The sequence below is a fragment of the Gossypium arboreum genome, chromosome 8, assembly GCF_025698485.1.
Source record: "Gossypium arboreum isolate Shixiya-1 chromosome 8, ASM2569848v2, whole genome shotgun sequence".
In the NCBI taxonomy this organism is placed as follows: domain Eukaryota; kingdom Viridiplantae; phylum Streptophyta; class Magnoliopsida; order Malvales; family Malvaceae; genus Gossypium; species Gossypium arboreum.
In genome coordinates this window covers 7,916,389-7,933,463 of record NC_069077.1, presented here as the reverse complement: position 1 = coordinate 7,933,463, position 17,075 = coordinate 7,916,389, and the positions used below count along the sequence as shown (strand labels likewise).

At 33.7% G+C, this 17,075-nt stretch overlaps 1 long non-coding RNA gene across 1 annotated transcript; it reads right to left on the bottom strand.

Moving 5' to 3' along the window:
- Positions 1 to 13,755: 13,755 nt before the first annotated feature.
- LOC128296439 (uncharacterized) lies at positions 13,756 to 14,707 on the bottom strand. Its single transcript, XR_008287059.1, has 2 exons — positions 14,543 to 14,707; positions 13,756 to 13,923 (listed from the first exon to the last, which is right to left on the bottom strand). It is a non-coding gene; the product is annotated as an uncharacterized LOC128296439 (long non-coding RNA).
- Positions 14,708 to 17,075: the final 2,368 nt, after the last annotated feature.

The window sequence follows — 17,075 nt, the reverse complement described above, 5'->3', positions numbered from 1 at the left end:
AGAATGTGAAGATCCGGGATCAATCAAAGCATAAACAGGTTCAGAATACAGTAAAAATATACCTGTCACCACATCGTGAGCATCACCTTCTTCTCGTTTTCTGACCACATAAGCTCTAGCTGGTACTCTGGCTTCAGACTGCTGAGTAGCAATATCACTGCTCCTTCTACCAGCACCTCCTCCGAAGCCGAATTACCTCTACGACCCTCGCCTCTAGCAGAGATACCGATCTTTGTGACGATACAGTGCAAAGACTATCGGATTCTGGACATCTCGATAAAATGGTCTCGTAGAACCACATCTAAAGCAACCTCTAGTTACTTTCCAACATTCTCCTCTGTGTTTCTTTCCGCATGCTCACGATGCGGAATTTCTACACCTCGAGATGGACCTCTCACATCGCTAGTAGTTACCGTCATCCTGCTTACCTCCGCTTCTACCACCTCTCGAACTAAAACTAGATTTCCAGTCACTTCTTGATTCTTTGAATCTCTTCGGTAATGGATTAGAACTAGTAGTTCCCATACGCTTCCTAGTGATTTACCAATTTCGATTTTTATCCAGCCCAAGACTTGTTCTATCATTTTGCTCGCTCGACTAGATCAACAAGTTCAAGAATTCGAGACTTACCAATTGAATCTTGATTTCATCTCGTAGTCCCCGAGAAATCGTTTACAACTATCAGCCTCGGTTGGAACATATTCTAAAGCATACCGCTCAATCTAGAGAACTCTCGCTCATAATCCAATCTCGACATATTCCCTGTTTCAACACTAAAACTCTTGCTTTTCTCTTCGATGTACAATTCCCCAATATATTTCTTCGAAATTCTTTTGAAACAAGTCCTGTGTTACCCGATCATCCGCAAATGTCTAACCACGATTCCCACCAGAGATACGCTTCTCCTTGTAATGTTGATACAAAGACATATCGACTCTCTCGGGGTGCAGTCTAATTGTTGCAAAACTCTTTTTGTTGTTTCTATCCAATTTTCAGCAACAGATGGATCAGCTCCTTTTAATCCCTGAAATTCCGTGGCACCATATTTTCGTAGCTCTTTAATCGGGGCCTGTCTGACAATAGGTACAGATGTAGTAGCAGGTATAGCTCTCACTATATGCTGTAATGCATCAGCTATATCTCTTAACACTTGTGAGGTATTTCTTTCTCTCCCTACGTTAGGAGATTGATTATTTAACGGATTCACACTAGGTGTAGCAGATTCAGTTTCTTCTAATTCTCGACTTCCAGTATACATTTCCTGTTCAACATTATCCATTCTTTCATCTGACATTTTATCTATAAAACAAAATTAAATAAATACATTAGCATCCAAAAATCCCGACTCAATTTCGACTCGACAGTGGCATGCACTTCTAAACTCACTTCCGAGCCCAATTTAGCCCGAGAATCGGCTAAACCTGATAGCTCTGATACCAACAATTGTAACACCCCCTAACCCCAAGCCGTTACCGGAACGAGGTTATGAGGCATTACCGGACATATCAGACAACTTACGAATAATTTACAATTAATATAACTTTATTAGTATAATATAATAATTAAGTCACTATCTTGGACTCTCGAAGTTCAACACGTATTAAAAGAAGAACTGAACTTGTTCGCGTATTCCATTTTTTTTTTTTTTTTTCTAAAAATTTCAAAGATTTCGCTTATTTTACTTAACCCTCCCGCAGATTCAAACTAAAACAACCAACACCAATATTTCACATTCATATAATTAATATTTACATCATTAACAAAATTTTAACTTAATTACTATCATAGCATCACTCAAAATTGATTAAAAACTTCGTTCATTTAATAACTTAATGTTCCTGTATCAAAATATCATGTACTTTTCTTACTATTTCATTCAACCATCTAAATCTTATAATTCATCCTTCACTACTCAAAACAATATACATATTCAGGTGACTAAACAACACCTATGTACATGCCACTTTACCCAAAAGAAAAATATACATCACCAAGTTTGTGTTAGAGTCGGGATTGTTCGGATCTTTGAGTAGGGATACTTGACTTCTACTAACTCGCAGCGGAAACAACCGCGTTGAGTATGGATATACTCAAGTGGTATTACTATAAATCAAATTATATCAACAATAGTAAAAACATAAATATTAAAATACCTAACAATTAATGTCATATGTACTAATTCATAAATCAATGTATTTTCTCAAACTTAAATTTATATCACTTATGAATATACATTTCATACTTTTCTCTTATTATCATAATTCCAATTTCAATTCGTAATTCTTCTCATTTCAATGCCTCAAATTCACATTTCAATTTTTCACCCTATTAACGTAACTCGGACTTTGGCGGATACACGGATCCAACCAAACACACCAATATGGCACCCAGTGCCTCATCGGATAGTTCGAAGTAACAGTTGACACCCAGTGTCTCATCGGCCTAGCCGAAGTAAAGTTGGTACCCAGTACCTCATCGAATCTATCCGAAGAAATATAGTGACACCCAGTGTCTCATCGACTCGAGGTCGAAGTATCCCTGAACACTTCCAATTCTATGGCATGCCAACTATATCCGACTCAGCCCGACTAGTTAATAGGGTATTCAATTCACTTTCTCAATCCTATATCACTTTCAATTCACAATTCAAATCACCAATCATTTTTCAATCAATACGCTTTTCAAATAACTACATATTCCATAATTCACTTATTCAATTCAATTTGATTCAATTTGCATCACTTTCATTTCCACTCAATATTCATATCAATTTTACATACTTACCTCAAGTCTTACTTACTATACATAACAATAAAAAAATTCAGCAATCAATAATAATTAAAATTCGAATTATAGTAATACACACCGTAATTCTCCCGTTTTAGTCCTTGATGACTTTCTCCTTTCCTTTCGATGCTGATGCTTCAGGTTCTTTGTTGGCTACGAAAATAATAATTTATAATCATCAATACAACATGATTCAATTTAATTCATGAGCCTAAACATACAAATTTAACCATTTTTAATGTATATATATAATTTCACCATTAAGCTGTCTACTTAAGTCATTGTTACTAAATTATTTATATCTTGAGCTACGAAACTCCAAATTAATATCCGTAAATTTTCCTTAAAACTAGACTCATATATCTTCTAACCATAAAATTTCCAGAATTTTTGGTCTAGCCAATTAATACAGTTTATTCGTTAAATACTCCCCTGTTATTTCATTTGACAGTTCTGACCTCTCTCTACAAAAAATAAATTATCTCATTGTACAGAACTCGAATAAGGTTCTTGTTTATTTATTTTGAAACTAGATTCATTAAGGAGTTCACATATATAAATTACACTCCATAATAATTTTTGTACAATTTTTAATGATTTTCCAAAGTTAAAACAGGGCATCTCGAAATCACCCCGAACCAGTATTATAAAACTTCAAATATCTCTTGATTCATCAATTAATTGCTTACACTGTTTCTACTATAAGAAACTAGACTCAATAAGCTTTAATTCCATATTTTGTTCATCCTCTAGTTCAATTTATAAAATTTTTAATGAATTTTCAAAGTCAGACCATTGCTACTTCTCAAAACTGTTTTGATGTAAAATGTTAATAACCAAATTTATAACACCAATTCACACCTTATTCCTATTCAAATTTCATTTAAACTCAAATTTAACTATTAAATTTTCAACATATTTTCTTAATTCCGAATTTTCCTCAATTTAGTCCCTAAAACACAAAACTTATAGCTTACTTTGCAATTCAATCCTTATTTCATTTCTAACTTGAATTCCTATCAATTTAACCCCTAATTCATCTTTTTATTCAACATGAACAATATTTAGAAATCTAATAACTTTCAAAATATCAACTTAATTTCATCAAAACTTTGTTCTAAAGCTTTTAAAACATCAAAATTAAGTAAAAGGGCTAAATTGACTTACCTATTAAACTTCCAAGCTTTAAAATCCCTATTTCCTTATTTCCTTTCTTTCCTTTCTTTTCTCCTTCTTTCTCCCTGTTTCGTTTCTTCTCTGTTTCTTTTGTTATGTTTCTTCAATTCTTTTATGTTATATTTTATATTTAATTAATTTAATAAATATCTATTTTAATAACAAATACTAATATTACAATTGGGTACATATTTAATTTTACATTTGTACCAATAATTTTATTACAATTGTCATTAGTTAATTTGTTTCTTAAACAAAAATCTCATAATTTAATAATTTAATTATTTAATTAACAAATATCTTTTACTTAAATTATAAGTAATTTAGTATTTAAATTACAAATGTACCAATACAATTCTTACACATGTATATTTTATTACCATACAATTGTCTTCTTTTTAATTTATTTATAATATATTATCAATTAGGTAATCATAATAATTTAATATAAAACTATAATAATAATCATTAATATATATATATATATAATTTAATATATAAAACCTAAATAAAATCTTTGATTTTATTTCAATATGCCGCCTCAATTTATGTAAATGGCTTAATTGCCATTTTGATCCTTTTTATTTTCTATTACTTTAGAATTAAACTTTTACCCCTTTTTTAATTTAGTTCTTTTTACTAATTATTCTAAATTAAGCTAATTTCACCTAATTAAATCTTAATTAGACACACCACTAGGCTCATAAATATTTTTAATAATTATTTTTGAACTTATTTCACTAAGACGGAGGCCCTATAACTCACTTTTCCGGTGCCCGTGAATTTCAGGTCATTACAAACCTGGAGCTTACTAATCAAATTTTTTAAAAAAAAAACTTAACAACTCAGTGACTTAAATAAAAAAACTTTCGAATAGTATAATAGTCATTTTGTAACTTTTTGAAGTTGAGTAATTAAAACGTAAACTTACTAATAGTTTAGTGACTTTAGATGTACTTTACCCCTAAAAATAATGGTTTTTAGTAATTTTCCAACTAAATTAAGACTCGGTTGACTGATGACATCAACTTTAAGTATTTTATTATAGTAAAGATGATATATGAATAACGTAGATCTAATAAAAACAAAAAGAATTCTAATATGATACTCTATTTTTTTTTACAAGTTAGATTCAATTATCAATATAGACGGTACATAAATGTTTGTAATTTGATTTACATGCTTTGAACATGCTCCATTTTAAGTTCGAACTAGTACTTAATGTTTGAAATAATGCTTAAACTAACATAAAGGCTAATATTTTAAGGACTCAAATAAAAAATTTTAAAATTTATGATTCAATTTAAAATCTAAAATTGATTTTAGAAAAAAAAAACATAGATAGTATGCTAACCCAATAATTGTCATAATTGTTAAATAAAGCTCTTAGGGTAAAAGGATCGTGAAGGTTCATGTACTAGTGTAACGGACTTAGAGTTTTCACAAGCAATCCGTACGGCCTTAAGCGTTTCTTCGCTTCAAAAATGCCTAAGTCAGCCTATCTCGCAACAATTGAGGATTCAATAGAACTCTTCTCAAGAACCCACGAAGAACAGCAGAAGAACGAAGTAAGAACGATCTTGAAATATGAACAAAATTCACCAAAAAAATAATAACAGTTGAGAGGAAAGTTTGAGTGAATACTCTCAAAATTCTATTAATCACTGAATGAATTACAATAAGGGGGAGAGGCCTCTATGTATAGTTGAGCCTTCCCAATATTAACGGTACAGATTGAAATACATCAATGGCTAAGATTCAAAGCTAACTAGATATCAAATCTCTAAGATTATAGAATCGTATCTGTAACGCCCCCTTTACTCTAGACCGTCGCCGGAGTCGAGCACGAGGCATTACTAAACTTATTTGAGCACTTAAACAAATTCAAACAATTTATATCACACTTTCCAGACAAGCTGTCCAACTGCATTACAGATGCAAAAAAAATCATATCTCGAGTTACAAAACTCGAAATCCAAATCCGTAAATTTTCCCCAAATCTAGGCTCATATATCTACTTACTAATTTTTTTCTAGAATTTTTGGTTGGGCCAATTAGTACAGTTTATTAGTTGAAGTCTCCCCTGTTTCAGGGTTCGGCTGCTCTGACCCCTGTTCACTACGAACCAAATTTCTCCATGTACAGAATTCAAATAACCAAGACGTTTATTTATATTAAAATAGACTCGATAAGGAATCCATACATATATAGTATGACTCCTAATTAATTTTTTATAATTTTTAATGATTTTTACAAATCAGAACAGGGGAGTTCAAAATCACTCTGACCTTATCTCACAAAAATTCAAATATCTCCTGATATGAAAGCCTTTTGCTTACACCGTTTCTTCTATGTAAAACTAGATCCAATAAGATTTAATTTCATATTTTATTCAACCTCTAATTAGATTTTCATGATTTATGGTAAATTTTCAAACTCAAACTACTGCTACTATCCAAAAACTGTTTTAGTACAAAATGTTGTTAACTAGTTTATAACATCTTTACTTCATTTCATTTAAACTCTATACATGCCATATAAATCTTCAAACATAAAACAAAAGCTACCGAATTGATCTCGGATAGTGTGCTTTGTTGTGTTGATCCGATCTACCCACTTCACTTCAAGTCAATCTACATAAAATATTAAACACACACAAGTAAGCTTATTGAAGCTTAGTAAGTTCATAGGTTAAAAGTAATGCTTACCAAACATAATATTTCCAAACAATACCAAAACATTTACTAAAGTTTCTGCGATTCAAAACCATTGTTATAATAATTCACATAGTTGAGCTCAACAGTAACAACTATTCAATCTCTTTCATTTGGATCACTTCTCTTTTATTTCTTATAATCAAATTAGGAAACGGCTTACGAAATTGAGTACGTCGTTGCTCAATGCCACGATTCACAACTCAGTATGGTTTTCCTCATTGAAATACCATACCTACATTTTTCAACTCGGTATGGGAAATGCCATACCTACATTTCTTAACTCAGTATGGATTTGATAATACCATACCTACATTTCACACTTTGCCATGGAACAACCATGGTCTTATCCGTCAATTCATCACACGTCACGATACGAACGTACTCAATCCTGCGTTTTTCCTAATTTGCATTTCCACATTTATTCTTTCATTAACAAAATCTACACAATCCCACAACAAATTCGTATATAATAACACATTATAAACTTCAATCATTCACAAATAAACATCTAAATTCAACCATATGAACTTACCCGGCTAATTTGTAGAAGATATTGAAATTTAGGGACTATTCGCAACTTTTTCTTTTCCTCGTTCTTCTTTGGATTCTTGATCTATAATATAAAATATTTCTACTCATTAGCATTTATTTGATTTCTATTTCACTTCACAATTTATGCTGTTCAAATTTCGAAATTGCACTTTTATCCCAAAATTTACAATTTTCACAATTTAGTCCCCGCTCAATTCACCCATCAATTGAACTAATTTTTCTCAATTAACACTTTATTTTATCATTATAAACTATTTCAAAACCTTTTATATTCTGAATTTCAACAGCAACCTTCAATTCACAACTTTTTCACAATTAGGTCCTAAATATCATTTCCTATCAAAATCACTTAATAAAACCACCTTAATATGAAATTAGAACTTAAATTTCATAATAATTCATCATAAAATTCCCTTATCCATCCAGGGTAACTTCCAATTTCACCCATAAAATCAAAAACTAATGAATTCTACAAGTGGACCTAATTGTAAAAGTCATAAAAACATAAAAATTATCAAGAAAAAGCAAGAATTAAACTCACATGATGTAAAAATATGAAAAACCAGCTTTCTCCAGACCTTCTATGTCGTTTTGGCTGAGAAAATATGAAGAAATGTCTAGATTTTTCAATTACATCATTATTTAACTATTAACTTTTATCTATTTCCAATTTTGCCCCTTGTTCACATTGTTTTCTTGCTTATTTCATACCCAAACCGTCCAGCCATTAACCTTTGGGTCTAATTGCTCTTTAAATCCATCTTTTTAAATACTTAAGCTATTTACTCACAATTTAACAAATTTTGTGCTATTTTCAATTTAGTCCTTTTTAATTAATTAGCCATCCAAACGTTAAAATTTTCTAACGAAACTTTAATACTAACTTAATGACACTCCATAAATATTTATAAAAATATTTATAGCTCGATTTTCAACTTTGAGGTCTCGATACTTCATTTTTGACCCGTTTGACCTAATAAATTCTTTTAATTCACTAATTTCACCATTTCACAAATTCTTCTATATTCTTACTTGACTCATAAATATTAAATTACTATCTTGTTCAATCTTATTTGTCGAATTTAGTGATCTCAAATCACCATTTCCGACACCACTTGAAAATTAGGTAGTTATAACTCTCCCCTTTAAAAATTTCGTCCTCGAAATTTGTTACCTGAAAATAGATTTGGATACTGTGATCTCATTGACTCCTCTGTTTCCCAGGTTGCCTCCTCCATACCATGTCGATGCCATAATACTTTAACCAATGGTACTCTTTTGTTCCGCAATTCCTTAACTTCACGAGCCAAAATCTTCACTGGTTATTCTGAATAAGTCATATCTGGTTGAAGCTCAATTTCAGTATGGGGAATTACGTGTGAAGGATCTGACCTATACTGCCTTAGCATAGACACATGAAACACATTATGAATCTTCTCAAGTTCTGGAGGTAAAGCCAAACGATAAGCCAGGACCAACCCTTTCCACAATTTCATATGGCCCTATGAATCTCGGACTTAATTTTCCTTTTACCAAATCGTAACACCCTTTTCCATGGTGAAACTTTTAAAATACTCAATCACCCACTGCATATTCTATGTCTCTTCGTTTTAAATCCGCATATGACTTCCGACGATCCAAGCGACTTTTAGACTATCTCGAATAATCCGGACTTTCTCTTGGTTTCTCGAATCAAATCAACCCCAACTATTTTTGATTCACTCAATTCAGACCAACACAATGGAGTCTTGCATTTTCTACCATAAAGAGCCTCAAATGGTGTCATTTTTATACTAGATCGATAGCTATTGTTGTAAGCAAACTCACCAACGGTAAATACCTTTCCCAACTGTCACCAAACTCAAGTATACAACATCTTAACATATCTTCTAAAATTTGAATCACTCGCTCGATTGTCCATCTGTTTGAGGATGAAATGCTGTACTAAAATTCAATCTGGTGCCTAAGGCTTCTTGCAATTTATTCCAAAATCTTGAAGTAAACCTCGGATCTCGGTCTGAAATGATAGATATTGGAAGTCCATATAGTCTCACAATCTCGACACATACAATTTCGCTAACTTATTAAGTGAAAAATCTGCATTCGACCGAATAAAGTGTGTCGACTTTGTCAATCTATCAACAATCACCCATATCGAATCTTTCGTCTTGGAGTCACAGGAAATCGACACAAAATCCATTGAAATATGCTCCCACTTCCATTCAGAATCATAATGGGTTGTAATAAACCCGTTGGCACTTGATGCTCGCTTTAACTTGTCGGCAAATCAAACATTTTGCAATAAATTCGAAATTTCTCTTTTCATACCAGCCACCAATATGTCTTTTCAGATCACCATACATTTTTGTACTACCGGATGAATAGAATACATACTATTATGTGCTTCAGAAAGAATATCATTCTTTAAATCGAATTATTTGGAACACAAATCCTATTATGATAGCGCAATATACCTTCATCATCAATCTTGAACTCGAATCTAAATTATCCCGAACCATTTGCCGTTTCAAAGACCAATTTTGGATCTTCATTCTGCAGCTTTCGAATTTGTTGAAGAAACATTGGTTTTACCTTCAATTCTACTAATACAACACCTTCTTCATTAAGAGCCAAATGAGCATTCATTGCCCGAAGTGCAAACAAGGATGACTTTCGACTCAGTGCATCAGCAACTACATTAGCTTTCCCGGATGATAGTCAATAACCAAATCATAGTCTTTCAAAGAACTCTAACCACCGTCTCTGTCTTAAGTTCAGTTCCTTCTGAGTCATTAAGTATTTCAAACTTTTGTGATCCGTATACATATAACACTTCTCACCATATAAATAGTGTCTCCAAATTTTTAAGGCAAAAACAATTGCAGCTAACTCAAGATCATGTGTAGGGTAATTCTTTTCATGTGGTTTTAATTGCCGTGAAGCATAAGCCACCACCTTTCCCGACTGCATTAACACACAACCCAAACCACTTAAAGATGCATCACTGTACACAACATACGGTATACCTGATTCTGGTTGAGTTAAGACTGGAGCTTCTGTTAACATTTTCTTTAACTGATCAAAGCTCTGACGACATTCATCAGACCACATAAACTCAACATTCTTCTGTAATAAACGAGTCATTGGTGAAGCAATCATGGAAAAATTCTTTACAAAACGGCGACAAGATCCTCGCTAATCCCGAAAACTTCGCACTTCGTTACATTCTTCTGTTTTCCAATTCACCATCGCTGAAACTTTACTTGGATCCACACAATTCCTTGGTGATATAATATGACCCGTAAATCCAACCTCATGAAGCCAAAACTCACATTTACTAAATTTCGCATATAACTGCTTTTTCTCTCAACGTCGTAGTACAATTCTCAAGTCTTTGTGCATGTTCGGATTCTGTCTTTGAATAGACCAATATGTCATCAATAAATACCACCACAAATCTATCCAAATAAGACTGAAAAATTCGATTCATTAAATCCATAAATGCAGCAGGGCATTCGTTAAACCAAAAGGCATTACCAAAAATTCGTAGTGACCATACCGAGTTCAAAAGCGTCTTTGGCACATCACACTCTTTAACCTTCAATGATAATACCCAGATCTAAGGTCTATTTTTGAGAACACTGCAAGACCTTTCAGTTGATCAAACAAATCATCGATACGAGGTAATGGATATTTATTTTAATTGTTACCTTATTCAACCGCTCGTAATCAATACACAATCGCAACGAACCATCTTTCTTTTTCACAAATAAGACAAAGCGCCCCAAGGTGATGTACTCGGTCCGATGAACCCTTTATCCAATAACTCTTGCAAGCGTGTCTTCAACTCTTTTAACTCACTGGTGCCATTCTATACGGTGTTATTGATATTGAGCTGCATCTAATTACATCAATTGTGAATTCAACCTCACGATCCGGGGTAAACCTGTAATTCCTCAGAAACACATCAAGAAACTCATTAACAATCGACAATTGTTCCATCTTCAATTCGAACCCCGAGTATCAAGAATATAAGCTAAAATGCTTCATTACCTTTCCGAATCAATTTTCGAACAGAAGGTGAAATAATTCGACATCATTCTTTTATCCCCAAACTCACCTGAAACTATTTCCGTCTCGACATTTTAAATCAATCCGTTTTCTCTACAATTCACTATGGCATCGTGTTCAATCAACCAATCCATTCCAAGAATAACATCAAATTCTCGGAAAGGTAACAACATTAAATCAGCAGAGAATTCACACTTTGTATTTTCAAAGTGGACAATTCGACATATTAAATTAACCAACACACTTTGCCCTAGTGGATTAGTGACTTGCAATTCAAGGTCGATGGACTCAACAATCATTTTCTTTTTCGACACTAATGCAAAGGCAAATATATGAATGTGTAGATCCGGGATCAATTAAAGCATACAGAATCATCAAAAGATAGAAATTACCAGCTATCACATCCGGAGCGAAGCTTCTTCCCTTGCCGGATAACATATGTACGCAGGTACTCTTGTCTCGATCGAGTGCAGATCTCTCGTTCCCGAATGAACAGTCCAAAGAGCACTACTTTGACCCAACGTTTACCTTTCGAGGAGTATTTGCTTGCTTCTCCCTTGTTCTCTATCTTCTTTAATAATTGAGGACAATCCGAATAAAATGATCGATCCACCACATTTATAGCAAGCTCCGCTCTTCCCCAACACTCACCAATATGAAATCTACCACAATTTTACATCTAAGTATCGGAATATTTTGCACACTACTAGCACTAGCTGCTGGTTTCTTAGTTACTCCGACATCTTGTTGAGTCGTTTTATTTTTATTCGATCGTTTCGGATTATAACAGTCGACCGAATCATCTCTCGAACTTTTGGCGGAAAAGTCGAAGTTGGTCTAGAGAAACTTCTTTTGTATACCTCTTTACCTCTTCTTTCTCTTTGCATCTTTCTCGTTATACACTTCTTCCATCTTTTGAGCTCGATCGATGTAATCACAAATTCCGAATCTCTGTACCTCCAATCATCATTCGATTTCATCATTAAGCCCTTCTTCAAATCTAATGCACATTTCTTTTCTGTCTTGTACAACATCCCGAGCATATCTCTTGAGATACACAAATTCTCTTTCATATTCGGACACTGTTTTATTCCCTTGTCGAAGATCAAGAAATCTCTCTTCTTCTTATCTAAATATCTCTTTCCCACATACTTCTTCTTAAATTCGTTTTGGAAGAATTCCTGTAAGTTTATCTGCAGTACCACCGCCTCAATGGTTTCCCACCAATTATACGCTTCTTCTTTCAATAATAAATCAGACATCCCAAATAGTCCTCAGGAGAACACATCATCTGTTTAAAAACTTTCTCCAAACTCTTTAACCAATACTCGCTTTAACCGGATCATCGTCCGATCTCCTCGAAATTCTTCACTCCAAACTTTCGAGTTTTTCAATTGGTGTTCTTTTGCTAGATTCATCTATTAAAGAAGGAGCAACCGGGTTGTAATCGGTGGTACAAGAGGGGAGGAGGAGGTTGTTGTGCTGACTTCTTCCTTGTATTGTTTCATGATACCACCGATTCATTAATCCGTAAATCATATTTTTAAGTTCTTCCTCTCTCATCAAAGAAATCGGGACATTACCACTTGTTCCCTACTCGAAGTCTCAGATTCTACTATTAACTTCCTCTTCCGACTAGCACCATCGGGTCTATCGGACATCTTTACAATTTATAACAAAATTAGTAATTAGATCGGATCATTCACATCACACTATCACGATTTATATGGCATGTATTTTTAAACACTTTACACATCAAATTCGCTTTGAGAATCGACTAAACCAAAGCTCGATACCAATAAATGTAACGCCCCTTTACTCGAGACCGTCACGGAGTCGAGCACGAGGCATTACTAAACTTATTTGAGCACTTAAACAAATTCAAACAATTTATATCACACTTTCCGCATAAGCTGTCCAACTGCATTACAGATGCAAAAAATCATATCTCGAGTTACAAAACTCAAATCCAAATCCGTAAATTTTCCCCAAATCTAGGCTCATATATCTACTTACTAATTTTTTCTAGAATTTTGGTTGGGCCAATTAGTACAGTTTATTAGTTGAAGTCTCCCTGTTTCAGTGGTTCGGCTGCTCGACCCCTGTTCACTACGAACCAAATTTCTCCATGTACAGAATTCAAATAACCAAGACGTTTATTTATATTAAAATAGACTCGATAAGGAATCCATACATATATAGTATGACTCCTAATTAATTTTTATAATTTTAATGATTTTTACAAATCAGAACAGGGAGTTCAAAATCACTCGACCTTATCTCACAAAAATTCAAATATCTCCTGATATGAAAGCCTTTTGCTTACACCGTTTCTTCTATGTAAAACTAGATCCAATAAGATTTAATTTCATATTTTATTCAACCTCTAATTAGATTTTCATGATTTATGGTAAATTTTCAAACTCAAACTACTGCTACTATCCAAAAACTGTTTTAGTACAAAATGTTGTTAACTAGTTTATAACATCTTTACTTCATTTCATTTAAACTCTATACATGCCATATAAATCTTCAAACATAAAACAAAAGCTACCGGAATTGATCTGGATAGTGTGCTTTGTTGTGTTGATCCGATCTACCCACTTCACTTCAAGTCAATCTACATAAAATATTAAACACACACAAGTAAGCTTATTGAAGCTTAGTAAGTTCATAGGTTAAAAGTAATGCTTACCAAACATAATATTTCCAAACAATACCAAAACATTTACTAAAGTTTCTGCGATTCAAAACCATTGTTATAATAATTCACATAGTTGAGCTCAACAAGAACAACTATTCAATCTCTTTCATTTGGATCACTTCTCTTTATTTCTTATAATCAAATTAGGAAACGGCTTACGAAATTGAGTACGTCGTTGCTCAATGCCACGATTCACAACTCAAGATGGTTTTCCTCATTGAAATACCATACCTACATTTTTCAACTTCGGTATGGGAAATGCCATACCTACATTTCTTAACTCAGTATGGATTTGATAATACCATACCTACATTTCACACTTTGCCATGGAACAACCATGGTCTTATCCGTCAATTCATCACACGTCACGATACTTAACGCATTACTCAATCCTGCGTTTTCCTAATTTGCATTTCCACATTTATTCTTTCATTAACAAAATCTACACAATCCCACAACAAATTAGTATATAATAACACATTATAAACTTCAATCATTCACAAATAAACATCTAAATTCAACCATATGAACTTACCCGGCTAATTTGTAGAAGATATTGAAATTTAGGGACTATTCCGCAACTTTTTCTTTTCCTCGTTCTTCTTTGGATTCTTGATCTATAATATAAAATATTTCTACTCATTAGCATTTATTTGATTTCTATTTCACTTCACAATTTATGCTGTTCAAATTTCGAAATTGCACTTTTATCCCAAAATTTACAATTTTCACAATTTAGTCCCTGCTCAATTCACCCATCAATTGAACTAATTTTTTCTCAATTAACACTTTATTTTATCATTATAAACTATTTCAAAACCTTTTATATTCTGAATTTCAACAGCAACCTTCAATTCACAACTTTTTCACAATTAGGTCCTAAATATCATTTCCTATCAAAATCACTTAATAAAACCACCTTAATATGAAATTAGAACTTAAATTTCATAATAATTCATCATAAAATTCCCTTATCCATCCAGGGTAACTTCCAATTTCACCCATAAAATCAAAAACTAATGAATTCTACAAGTGGACCTAATTGTAAAAGTCATAAAAACATAAAAATTATCAAGAAAAGCAAGAATTAAACTCACATGATGTAAAAATATGAAAACCAGCTTTCTCCAGACCTTCTATGTCGTTTTGGCTGAGAAAATATGAAGAAATGTCTAGATTTTTCAATTACATCATTATTTAACTATTAACTTTTATCTATTTCCAATTTTACCCCTTGTTCACATTGTTTTCTTGCTTATTTCATACCCAAACCGTCCAGCCATTAACCTTTGGGTCTAATTGCTCTTTAAATCCATCTTTTTAAATACTTAAGCTATTTACTCACAATTTAACAAATTTTGTGCTATTTTCAATTTAGTCCTTTTTAATTAATTAGCCATCCAAACGTTAAAATTTTCTAACGAAACTTTAATACTAACTTAATGACACTCCATAAATATTTATAAAAATATTTATAGCTCGATTTTCAACTTTGAGGTCTCGATACTTCATTTTGACCCGTTTGACCTAATAAATTCTTTTAATTCACTAATTTCACCATTTCACAAATTCTTCTATATTCTTACTTGACTCATAAATATTAAATTACTATCTTGTTCAATCTTATTTGTCGAATTTAGTGATCTCAAATCACCATTTCCGACACCACTGAAAATTAGGCCGTTACAGTATCTTCTAAAGATTACATTAAAGTCTAGGATCACATATCTTTGAAAACCCCCTTTCATATTTGCCAAGCATATCTTTGAAGATTACTTTCCATATTTGCCAAGCTCCGAAGATGGGCTTTCAATCTCTCCAAGCACTGGACCAGTCTGATTGGGCCAAATGACCTCCCTCAAATGCGATGGATCGCACAAGTCCGTCATGGTTGCTGCTTGCCATTCGCAACCCATGAGATTCTCCCCCACTTGTTTTAGCGACACCCTCGTTGCATCCCCCTCATAGAACTTGGATATCTTCTCTTGGAACTGCCACAATGCCTCAGCAGGTTCCCAACTTGCTTCTCTGTCTGGAAGTCCCTTCCATCGAACCAAGTATTCATGTCGCGGTCGATGATACTTTTGTTTAACCACACGATCTACCTCAATGTTTTCAACTTCGCGATCATAAGAGATCTTTACCCCCATTGGCGCTCGTTCGAACTTGCCTCGATTTGGATCCTCTTGATCCCTATGGTATGGCTTAAGCATGCTTACATGGAACACTGGGTGGATTTTGAGCTTTGCTGGCAACTCAAGTTTGTAGGCCACCTTGCCTACTCTCTTCAAGACTTTAAATGGCCCCTCATACCTTCGCACAAGCCCCTTGTGCAAACTCGTATATCGCAACATCAGGTGTACTTTGGCCAAGAATGAGTCACCCACCTGAAACTGCACATCCCTTCGATTCTGATCGGCTCACTTCTTGTTGCGCTTGCTTGCTTTGTGTAAACAAGCTCTAGCTAAGTTATTATTCTCTTGCCAATCCTTCGTAAATTGGTATGCCGTAGGATTTGGTCCTGTATAACGGGTCGCAACAGCATTGGGTGTGAGTGGCTGTTGGCCCGTCACTATTTCGAATGGACTTTGATTCATAGCTCCACTTCACTGCAAGTTGTACGAAAATTGGGCCACATCCAACAACTTGGCCAATCTCTTTGTATGGCACTCACATAGTGTTAAAGATATGTCTCCAACAATGCATTCACTCGTTCGGTTTGCCCATTTGTTTGTGGATGCATACTCGTGGAAAAGTTCAAGTCTGAGCCCATTAACTTGAAGAACTCTGTCCAGAATCGTCCCGTAAATCGCCCATCTCGATCACTGATAATAGACAGTGGTACTCCTCAATATTTCACCACATGTCTAAGAAATAAACGAGCTGCTTCATCAGCGTGGCACTCTTTGGTAGCTGAAATAAACGTCGCATACTTTGAGAACCTGTCCACCACAATAAGAATACTTGTAAACCCGTCAGACTTAGGCAAACCAATAATAAAATTCATGGATACACTCTCCCATAGTCTTTCCGGAATGGGCAAAGGTTGTAACAAACCGATCGGACTT